The following is an 11,040-nucleotide window of genomic DNA, read 5'->3' as shown; positions in this document are numbered from 1 at the left end:
AAGAAAGGGCCTTAATACTGGGATGGGGGTGCGGGTAGCCGAAGCATGCTTTAGAAAAGGTGACTTCCAGCTTAGTCTTGAAGATCAAGGGTTCGGCTCATCAGTTATGAGTGGTGCATAGTGTTAGGGATAAACGAGGCAGCCGGGGGAATGGAATGTGGGAGCACACAGCAGTCTGTGGAACTGCATAGATTCATTTATTCACTCATTCCGTAAGTGGTTTCTGAGCGGGCACTACTTTCCTCTCCCCAGCCGTGGGGCTGCTGGGTTGGGCACCCCGTAGACGGTGGTGCAGTGTTTGCTAGGAAGAGCACAGGAGACTGGAGGTGGTAGGGGAGACGGTTACCTCTGAGTAGATAATCAGAATTTACTAAATAAATGGACATAAGCAGTGTCTTCTGATGGAATTTGTCTGGGTCAGTGTCTCAGTTATGTTTTGCTGGCCAACAATGCTCCCCACCACCGCCACTCCAACCCAGTGGCTTAAAACAATTGTTTTATTATCTTTCTCGATCCTGCCTACTTAGTTGGGTGGTCCTTCTGCTCCTAACCATGTCAGCTGGGTCTGTAGTCAACCAGGGCCATGACTGAGCTGGTTAGTCCATAGGCAACTCAAGCGAATTCCTGCTGTCACAATTGCAGTCAGATCTTTAAACTGCTAACAGAGGCTAAGGGATGCGTATTCTCAAATGCAAATCAGTCCATTATGACACGCAGTGACTGTGGGCAGGGACCCTCCTCAGGACCTTGGAGAGAGGCTAGACCTGCCTTGCAACGCATTATAGTGTTGATTGCATAATATTTTTTTTTTAAGATTTTATTTATTTATTTGACAGAGAGAGATCACAAGTAGACGGAGAGGCAGACTGAGAGAGAGATAGAGGGAAGCAGGCTCCCTGCTGAGCAGAGAGCCCGATATGGGACTCAATCCCAGGACCCTGAGATCATGACCTGAGCCGAAGGCAGTGGCTTAACCCACTGAGCCACCCAGGCGCCCCGATTGTTTAATATTTAAAATTCCTTGGGATAAGAAAAGTGTTTCATGTTCAGTTACTGCTCTGTCATTAGAGTTCTATCACATACTTGGGTTTTGTGGTCTGTAGGGATTTAGAGTCATCTGTGGGTATGTATTGGAGCATTCAGGAGCATACACAGAAAATAAGACAGGCTTCATATTATTAAAGACCTTTTAATATTAATATAATGTTTCTTCGAGGATTTGTGATAAGAACTGTCCTACACATTTTCCATGGTAAGAATAATATGAGACAAAGTATGTGAAAATACTTTGCACGCCGTAATTATCACTAATAATCACTCAATAAATAAGTGACCACACACTGTATAGATTTTGTTTTTACTTGTGTGCTTTCTACACCGTGTTTTGGTCTCTGAATGACATTTTCTCGGCACTTGGGGAGATCCATTGGCCAAATTGAGGTTGTACCAATTTCTGTAAAAAATTGACGATATTTCTAAATACATATAACAAACAGCCTTTGAATTGCTCAAAGACTCAGGATTGATGCTGACCATTTTCTTGCTACACTGCTTCACATTTTTCATCTATAAGATCGGACTGAAAATCTAGGCTTCAAAGAGTAGTAGGAAGGCATTAAGTGAACAATGCACAAAAACACTTGGCAAATATGTAACACTGAACAATTGCACCACTGTACTACTTACTATGATTATCCCTCAAAATATCCTGGGGTGTAGTATTACCAGTCCTATTGTCTATACTCTAGATCTTTTCAACTTCTCAATGTCAGGAAATTTATTCTCAACACTGAGATTTATTAAGACAGAGCTTTATTTCCCCATCTTACAACACTACAGGACATATTATTTCAACTACGGCTAACATAAAAATGTTGTTCAATTACACATATCTTAGCCTAAGTGAACATACATCATTATGTTATACACACACAATTTGTAAAAGAGTCATCAGCTACAAACGCATTAGCCTGTACATTGAAGTTAGCCATGGGAAAATGCTGCTGTCACAGAAAATTGGACTCTGAAAGTAGATAAATGTTCAGATGCTTCCTTTTGAAATAGGAAGCATTCGTCTTGTGACAACATTGGTTTACAGTAGCTTTATTTCCATTATGGAAGTGCCAGGCAGGCAATTATTGTCCTTGAAGAATGTAAGGACTGGTTACTTCATCAGCACAGAAACAGTCGTCCTGTTACATGCCAGATATAGTCTGAAGTCCTAAATGCCAACTCAGCTTCTTGATTTAAACTTTTTAAAATTTGTATATTCTTTTGATATATAGCAAAAGCAATAATACAAAATTCAGAAGGTTCTAGAGGGAATAACATGAAACATTCCCTGCTTCCCAACCCCATAGCCATCCCAGGCCCTTCCTTGAAGACAAATAATATTGATTTCCTTTCTTGTGTGTACTCCATAGGTATTTTATGCATACACAAGCATGTATCTCTATCTTTCTTTTCTCCCCTGAATTGTCTCCACACCCCCACCCGCATTTCATTTGTACCTCAGAATGAGACTCTATTTGTAGATAAGCCCTTTAAAGAGGTGATTAAGCTAAAACAAGGTCCTATGGGTGGTCCCTAATTCTCAACGAAGTTTGTCCTTATAGGAGGAGGAAATAGGACCCAGACACACACAGAGGGAAGACCATGTGAAGACTGAGGGAGAGCTACAAGCCAAGGAAACAGGTTCAGAAAAAAAACAGTCCTGCCAATACTTTGATCTCAAATTTCTAGCCTCCAGAACTGTGAAAAAAGTTCCTGTTTTAACCACCCAGGTGTGGTGTTCCTTACAGAGGTTGCAAACCCACACTCCCCCTCCTTTTACAAACCTGTTAGCACACAATGCCCACTTTGCTGTGCTTTCCTCTTCACTTACTTTATGGTAAAGAAGTATGTTAAAGCTTCCTGTTTCATTTTACAGTATAAGAATATGGATTCTTTTTATTGGACAGATTTAGCATAATTTATCTGGCCACTTTCCCACTGATGAACACTTAGGTTATTTCTAATATTTTGCTATTAAAAACAGCACTATAGATAGGGAGTGCCTGGGTGGCTCAGTTGGTTAAGTAACTGCCTTCGGCTCAGGTCATGATCCCAGAGTTCTGGGATCGGGCCCCACATCAGGCTCCCTGCTCATTAGGGAGCCTGCTTCTCCCTCTCTCTCTGCCTGCTGCTCTGCCTACTTGTGATCTCTATGTCAACAAGAAAAAAAAAAGCACTATAGATGGATAGATAATTTTGTACATAAATATTTTCATACATGGACAAGTGTATCCATACAATCGATTTCTAAAAGTGGTACTGAGATTAAAAAAAAACAAAAACTTGAAAGGACTCCATGAGAGACTGCTTTTCTGGCTAGGACCTACAGCTCCTCCCTTACATCCACCTTACAGAACAGATAACAAATGGCCTCCTTGTAAAGGTCAAGGAGTTCCTGATTTGTTTGGAGTGTTTCAGCCCAGGAGATAACATCTGAGGAGCGACTGGGTGGGGTCATCATGAGTATTTTCCAAGACCCCTGACTCAGCAAGACCCCTGGCTCCAGGGCACGAGTGACTTTTTTTTTTTAAGATTTTATTTATTTATTTGAGAGAGAGACCATGAGAGAGAGCATGAGCGAGGAGAAGGTCAGAGAGAGAAGCAAACTCCCCGTGGAGCTGGGAGCCCAATGCGGGACTCGATCCTGGGACTCTGGGATCATGACCTGAGCCGAAAGCAGTCTTCCAACCAACTGAGCCACCCAGGCGTCCCAAAGAGTGACTTCTGGAGGTTACCTGAATACTGGCCTTTGTTCCTGGATGCCCAAAAGGACATGCACACTGGACACCAAGCAACCCAACATGCTCGTGGCTCCTGTAGGTAAAAATGCAGGTTTGTGAGCTTGTCTATGAACAGTGCATGAATTTCATAGCCTGTATCTGTAGCCTGAGTTAACAGCAGGAGCTTCCAGAGTTCCCAATAAATGTGTCCAAATGCCTGGCCTATCCCATTTTTCCATCTAATTTAATTTTTGTATCCATCAGGGTTTAAAGGCATGGGATGTATTCTTCAATAGAAAACTATGAGAGTCTTATTTATGTATTTATTTATATCAGAGGGTGAGATCCATCATCTGTGGAGCACTGTGTGCTGGAGATAGAGGGGGAGACAGGCTTCAAAAAGCCTGTGATTGATGAGGGTAGGCACATGGGAACGAAGCATTTAGCCTACAGTTTTCATGGGAAAAACTGAGTTAGAACTCAGAACCTAGGTTGTAAAGTGAACCCATGAGAACCCATAAACAAACACTTCATATTTTCTTTCTCATTCTGTCCAGAAAGGATTGCTGCTGGTTTAAGTTTTTATTAACATAAGGAAAAAAAAAACCAGTAAAATACTATATTCACAAATATAAAAATTAATAAAATGTTATTATTCATAACATTAGCAATAAAGGATATTATACATTTGAACACAGATTTCACCCTGCGGTCTGAAAGTAAAACATTCCTATGAAACATTTCCAAAGCCAAAATGGTACACAGCAAAGAAGCAATTACCATTAATTTATACAGAGAAAAATTTGAATGTTTCTAGACCTCTGTTGGGCTTTTCTGATTCCTTAGCACACATCTTGCTAAGGAGTGAAGCAGATAAATGTAGGTAAAGCACATGCTCATGGACTGTTCAGAGCTATGATGTGGGATGCTGAGATGCTGAGTGTAGCTCCTGGGGAAGGAGCTGGGCAGGGCCAGTCTTGCTGCTTGGCATTTGTGCTGCGTCTGTACCTGCTGGGCTCATTGCAAAACAAATGCTGAATGCTATTTGTGCTTTTTGTCTTTTTGGGTAAGAGCAAAAAAATCTCTTTGGGTTTTTTTTTTAGTTAGCGAAACAGGTACTACTGTACACCCTTTTTAAAAGCCAAGTGGCATAATGTGAAATTTTAAAAAAGATTTTATTTACTTATTTGATAGAGCGAGTGAGAGAGAGAGAGAGCGCACACAAGCAGGGGGAGCAGGGAAGGGAGAAGCAGGCACCCCACTGAGCAGGGAGCCCAATGCAGGACTCGATCCCAGAACCCTGGTATCACGACCTGAGCTAACGGCCAATGCTTAACGGACTGAGCCACCCAGGCGCCCATAATGTGATTTTTGTAAAGCAAAAATCTTTCCCTTGGCAGAATGATTCATAAAATATGAAACCATTTTATTAGCTCAGGCACAGCAAAGACAGATAACAAACGTGCCCAAGTTTTTGACTTATAAATTCAAAAGGTCTGATGTAGAACAAGTGGAAAGAAGAAAAGTTGGATGGAGTGGATGTTCTCGTAGGGTAGCTTGAGGTCTCACTTTTGGAACCAGGACTGGTCTTCTAGCACCTGGAAACAACTGCCTCATCCACCAAAGGGTCCCTCCCTGGAGACTGCCCTCTGCCACAGAAGACTGTCTTCCCTGAGCTTATGCCTCATTCCCGTCCCCAGAAGGTGGCTCCTGGTCAGTGATAGGCTGATGTGGGGCATATACAAGCCCGTCTTCTTGTTTTGGTCTGGGCTCTGAAGGACTGTCCCAGCTCCCTTTGGGACTGGCTCAAGCTGCAGTTTCCAATGCACTGGGGGTCAGCTTCTTTTCCAGCCCCTACTCTTGCCTTCCTCACTTTTGGAAATTAGGACAGGGAGAAAGAGTCTATGCCAAGGAACTGCCCAGGGCTCACTGCAGGACCGGGAGACCCAATATCAGAAAGTATGATATGCACAGTTGTTGACCCAGCTGTGGTTCATGGAAATTTACCTTGGAAGGTGTGGTAGGCAGAGTTCTGAGATTGCTGCTCTCCATTCCTAGCCCTGGTGGACACATGTCTTCAAACACTGGTCTCAGAACTGCTGTATGGATGTTTTTCAGATAAAATTAAGTTTCTGGATCAGCTGGCATCAAGATAGAGAGAGTCTCTGAAGGCAAACATGGTATCTAATCACATGAGCCCTTTAAAAGCAGAGAGTTTTTTCCATCTGGTTACAGAAGAGGAAGTCAGAAATTCAAAGCCTATGAAGGATTGGTGTGCTCTTGCTGGCTTGAAGATGGAGAAACATCTCTGGAAAGGACAGAGATGATGTCTAGAAGCTGAGAGCCCCTCTCAGCTAAGAGCCAGCACAGAAGCCAGGATCTTGGTCCCATAACCACAAGGTTGAATTCTGCCAACGACAAGAATGAGCTTGGAAGTGAATTTTCCCTAGAGCCTCCAGACAAGAACTTTGCCAATATCTTGATTTTGGCCTTACTTTGGGTGGGGGAACCAGCCATGCCATGCATGACTTCTAACATGTAGAACTGTGAGCTAACAAGTGAGCATTGCCTTAAACCACTAAGTTTGTGGCACTTTGTTATTTATGCAGCAGTAGAAAGCTAATACAGGGGGACAATGCAATGGAAGGGTCTCAGGATAAGCTCCTACCCATTACAGCAAACTGCACTTAAGTCGGTCCAATTTGATAACATCATCTCCTGGGAAAAAGGGGGTAGGTCCTCTGAATGTGACTAGACCTGCATCCAAGAAAAAGGGGACCAGGAGGTCTTAATGAACTTTGGAAAAACAAAACAAAGAAAACAAAACCTCACTGGGTCTGATTAAATTTATCTGAGACTAGATCAAGTTTGCAAAAAGAGACAGAGTAAGGACTCAAGTTAAAAATTAGTGTGAGATCTAAAACCAGAAAACTAAAAGAAAACATAGGCGGTAGTCTCTTGGACATTAGCCTTAGCAACGTGTATTTATGGATCTCTCTTCTCAAGCAAACGGAACAAAAGTAAAATTAAACTAGTGGAACTACACCAAAATAAAAAGATTTAGTACAGCAAAGGAAATCATCAACAAAACACAAAGGCAACCTACAGAATGGGTTGATCGTTTGCAAATGATATATCTGATAAGGAGTTAATAACCAAAATATATAAAGAATTTATGCAATTAAAGGCCAAAAGAACAAACAATCTGATTTAAAAATGGACAAAGGACCTGAATAGACATTTTCCCAAGAAGACATCCAGATGGCCAACAGACACATGAAAAGATGTTCAGCATCACTCATCATCAGGGAAATGCAAATCAAAACCAGGATATCACCTTACCCCTCTCAGAAAGGCTAGAATCAAAAAGGCAATAGATAATAAGTGTTGGTGAGGATGCGGAGAAAGGGAGTCCTTGTGCCTTACTGGTAGGATTATAAGTTGGGGCAGCCATTGTGGAAAACAGCATGGAGGTTACTCAAGAAATTAGAAATACGATATGATCTAATAATATCACTACTGGCTATCTATCCGAAGAAAAGGAGAAAACTAACTTGAAAGCTATATGCACCCCTATGTTTATTGCAACATTGTTTACAACAACCAAGATATGGTAACCACGCAAGTGTCCACTGATAAAGGGATAAAGAAGGTGTGGTATATACATAATCGAATATTATTCACCCATAAAAAAGCACAAGTTCTTGCCATTTGCAACAACATGAATGTTGTTGACGGGCAACATTCAAATCAGCCTAGCGGGTATTAGGCTGAGTGAAATAAGTCAGAGAGAGAAAGACAAATACCATATGATTTTATTTACATGTAAAACAAAACAAAACAACAACAACAACAAAAAAAAACCAAAACAAATGAAGAAACAAACAAAAAACCAAATAGACTCTTCATACAGAGAACAAACTGGTGGTTGCTCTGGTGAGGGAATGGGGAGTGGGTCAAACAGACTAAGGGGAGTAAGAGGCACAAACTTCCAGTTACTAAATAAATAAGTCGTGGAGATGAAAAGTACAGCCTAGTGAATATAGCCAATAAAATTGTAATTAACTGTAGGGTGACAGGTGGCGACTGCATTTAAAGAGTGAGCACTAAGAAACGTGCAGAATTATCAGATCACTGTGTTGCACACCTCAAACTAATGAAACATTGTCAACTATACTATATTTCAATAATAAATAATAATAATTAGTAAAATGAAGTTCCATTTTTACCCTTCTGAGTCTATGATAGGTGAAATTTATACTTACTGTGATTTGTGTTTGGTTGTTAAAAGTGGTTAAGACTTTGCTTATCCTGTCGGTTCCACAGGACGATGATACATTTTTCTTACACTTTTGCAGGCTATTCACATGCTAAGAAACATTCCTCCCTGTGCTAGGATCTTCAAAGACTTTTAGAGAAACACTTACCAACGGCAACATAGGGACTTTATATGGATCCTGATTCAAATAAACTTTAAAGAAAAACTTATGAGATAATGGGGAAATTTGAACCCTGGTTGAATAGTGTATAATGTTAAGAAAAACTATTGTTCATTTTCAAAGGTGTGATAATGGATATATACATGCAAGAATATAACCACTCATAATGAAAGATTTATGGATGAAATAATATAATGTCTGGGATTTGCTTCCAAATAATCAAGTGTGTGGCTGGGGACTAAGTTCAGAGCAGAGACACATTTGGTCATGAGTTGATGTGTTGAATTTGGGATGACAGGCATATGGATGTTCATTATATTTGTTCATTATGACAAAATACATACTCTTTTTTATTCTGTGTATTTGAAACTTTTCATTAAAGAGAGTATGAAGCCCACTTCGGTCCCATTCTGGTTTTGATGACCAACTTTGCAGATAGTCCACGCCCTCCTGGGTGCAGGGGTCCTGGGCGGGGGGAGTGCTACCTTCGCTGAGCAGGAGCTATTCCAGGTACAGCCTTTCTCTAGCTCCCTTCATTCCTCTCAAGGCTTCTTGGCAGAATTCCTACTTCTCTTCTTTTGTATCATCTCTCTTTTCTATTTCTGAACTCCATTTCATGCTTTCCCTAATTATTCCCAACAAAGAGCAACTTGAAATTCACATATGCTTCTGCCGAACATCTTGTTGCTGAAAGGGCATACGGAAATAGCCCAAAGAGCAGAATCTCTGGCAAGGAAAGCATCTGGGGAAAGATTTCTGCTTTAGTTTTCTTTAACACAAGGTTATTTAGCACCAGTCTCAGAAGACACATAGGGAACCGCATTCCATTTTCTTGTTAATTACATTTGAGCTGAGATACAGAAATAAGAAAGCATTTTCCTTTTTTTTTTTTTTTTTAACAAGAAGTTTATTCAAACAATAAGATGCATGGCTTGAAGGGAAGTGATCCCGGAGGCTACCGTTTCTTTTAGAATAATTTACCTCTACTAAAAGTCAGTTTGCCCTACATATAACAGCTACATACAAAAAAGTTGTAAAAATTATCTTAGTTTTACAATGATAGGTAAAAAACATTAAAATTCTCCAATTAAACAATGTAGAAGAATTTTTTATGTTGTTCTTTTTTGTGTGTATTAAAGACTGAAAGCAAAATAACTTACTGGAATACAAAGATAAGAGCTGAATGAGTGTACCACGAATGGAGAAAGGGGCTATTCCCACAGCAGCAGTATTTTTCTCCATCCTGTCTCCATCTGATGTTGATCAAAACACATCATTGGCCATTTATTAAACAACAACAACAAAAGCCAGTATGCTTATGCACATGCTCCAAATACTTTACATACAACAAAAAAATCAGGAGGGGGGAAATGAAAGAATAGAGAAAACTGTATTACACAATATGATCCTAGTGAGGATATGGTAGAACCTAATTGCAGTTTGTTAACTGAGAATGTCTTTCTTCTTAGTCTGGAGGAATAGAGTTCTGGAAAGAAGTAGCAGATTCCCTTTTTAGTAGACACCTCCCACCCCCTCCTGGAACACATCAATTGTTATCTTCCTCATCCACTTCCAACCGTGCAGGTCTGTCTGTTTCATGGATTGGTTGCCCGTCAAATCAGAATCTGATCTGCCTCATTGACAACCCTTGCCATGCACAGTAGGTTGTCATCATTTACTAAGTGGCATATGCCTCTTTGCCACTTCCAGTCGGCGACGGTGACGAGAGAAGAATTAGGCACAAACAAGTCAGCTGCAAAAGACTGGGAGCAGGGGACAACAGTCGAAAAGGACTGCTGCCATGAGCAACTCCACAGTCTCACTTTTATTAGATAGAAAACAATAGCCAACAGAAGGATTGATGAAGGTCACACGTTAGTCACGTCTTGCAGGCCAGCAAGGAGGAGGGTAATGTTTATAGTTAACCAAGCACATTCAAAGGACTCCTCTAACTAACAACGAGCACTTCTGGGAAGAGAAAGGAGCGATCACGAGAAAGGGAAGCAGGCGGTTTTCGTTCCACCCTGAGCTGATCGGCGTTCCCGGGTGCTCGGCTTCCCTGAAGCAGGCGGCGTTCCGCCCTGGGTGGGCCAGGCGTTCCCGGCTGCCCGGCTTCGGTGAAGGGGTGGCGTTCCGCCCTGAGCGAGCGGGGCATCCCCAGCTGCCCAGCTTCACGGTCGTACATCGTCCTTCTCCCCAAAGACCTGTTGTCAGTATCAGTGTTTCTTAAGGCCATATCTAAATGTGCTTGGCAACTAGTAAAATCCTCCAGGGGTTACAGTTTAAGTAACAAATTGTTCCGAGGGGCAGCAGCACCTCTTAATCCTAAACAGCACTACAGAACCATCCTGCCCCCTACCTTCAAGTTATTATGATTGTAGTTCTCAGTCCTGACTTATTCCTTGGGCTCTTTATTGGCCATGGTAAGTCCTGAGGTCTCTTCGGCTGCAGCTTCACAAAGAAAGGATCAGGTTGGCACTGAACAAGCACAAAGCAGCCCCCCAAAAGGAGCAGATGGAGGGTGGCAGTGCTCAAAAAGCATTTTCTGAAATAAAAGATAAGTCTTTAGAACTTACTAGAATTTATTTAAAACCTACCAGACCAGAGCAGGAGAAGATCTTTATCATGGGGTTTATTTCTAGTTGAATTAATTGCAAAAGAGCTGACACTTAGCAGAGAAGTCTGAAACTCCCAGGTAACTGAAATACTTATGTAAGATAAAACTCTTAGCAGGGAAAGGCTTCCCAATACAGCCAAAGAGCAAGAACTGCTCTTTTTATGTCAAAAAAGAATAAAAGACTTGGGAATGAATTGAACAAAACAAAATG

The 11,040-nt window shown here is 41.3% G+C and overlaps 1 pseudogene; it reads right to left on the bottom strand.

Annotated features, from left to right (window-relative positions):
- Window positions 1-9,724: 9,724 nt before the first annotated feature.
- On the bottom strand, window positions 9,725-10,634 carry LOC116572035 (annotated as a pseudogene).
- Between the last annotated feature and the right edge of the window lie 406 nt (window positions 10,635-11,040).

Source organism: Mustela erminea, chromosome 13, assembly GCF_009829155.1.
Source record: "Mustela erminea isolate mMusErm1 chromosome 13, mMusErm1.Pri, whole genome shotgun sequence".
NCBI lineage: Eukaryota > Metazoa > Chordata > Mammalia > Carnivora > Mustelidae > Mustela > Mustela erminea.
Note: the sequence above shows the minus strand (reverse complement) of the source record. Positions and strands in the feature narration are given on the sequence as shown.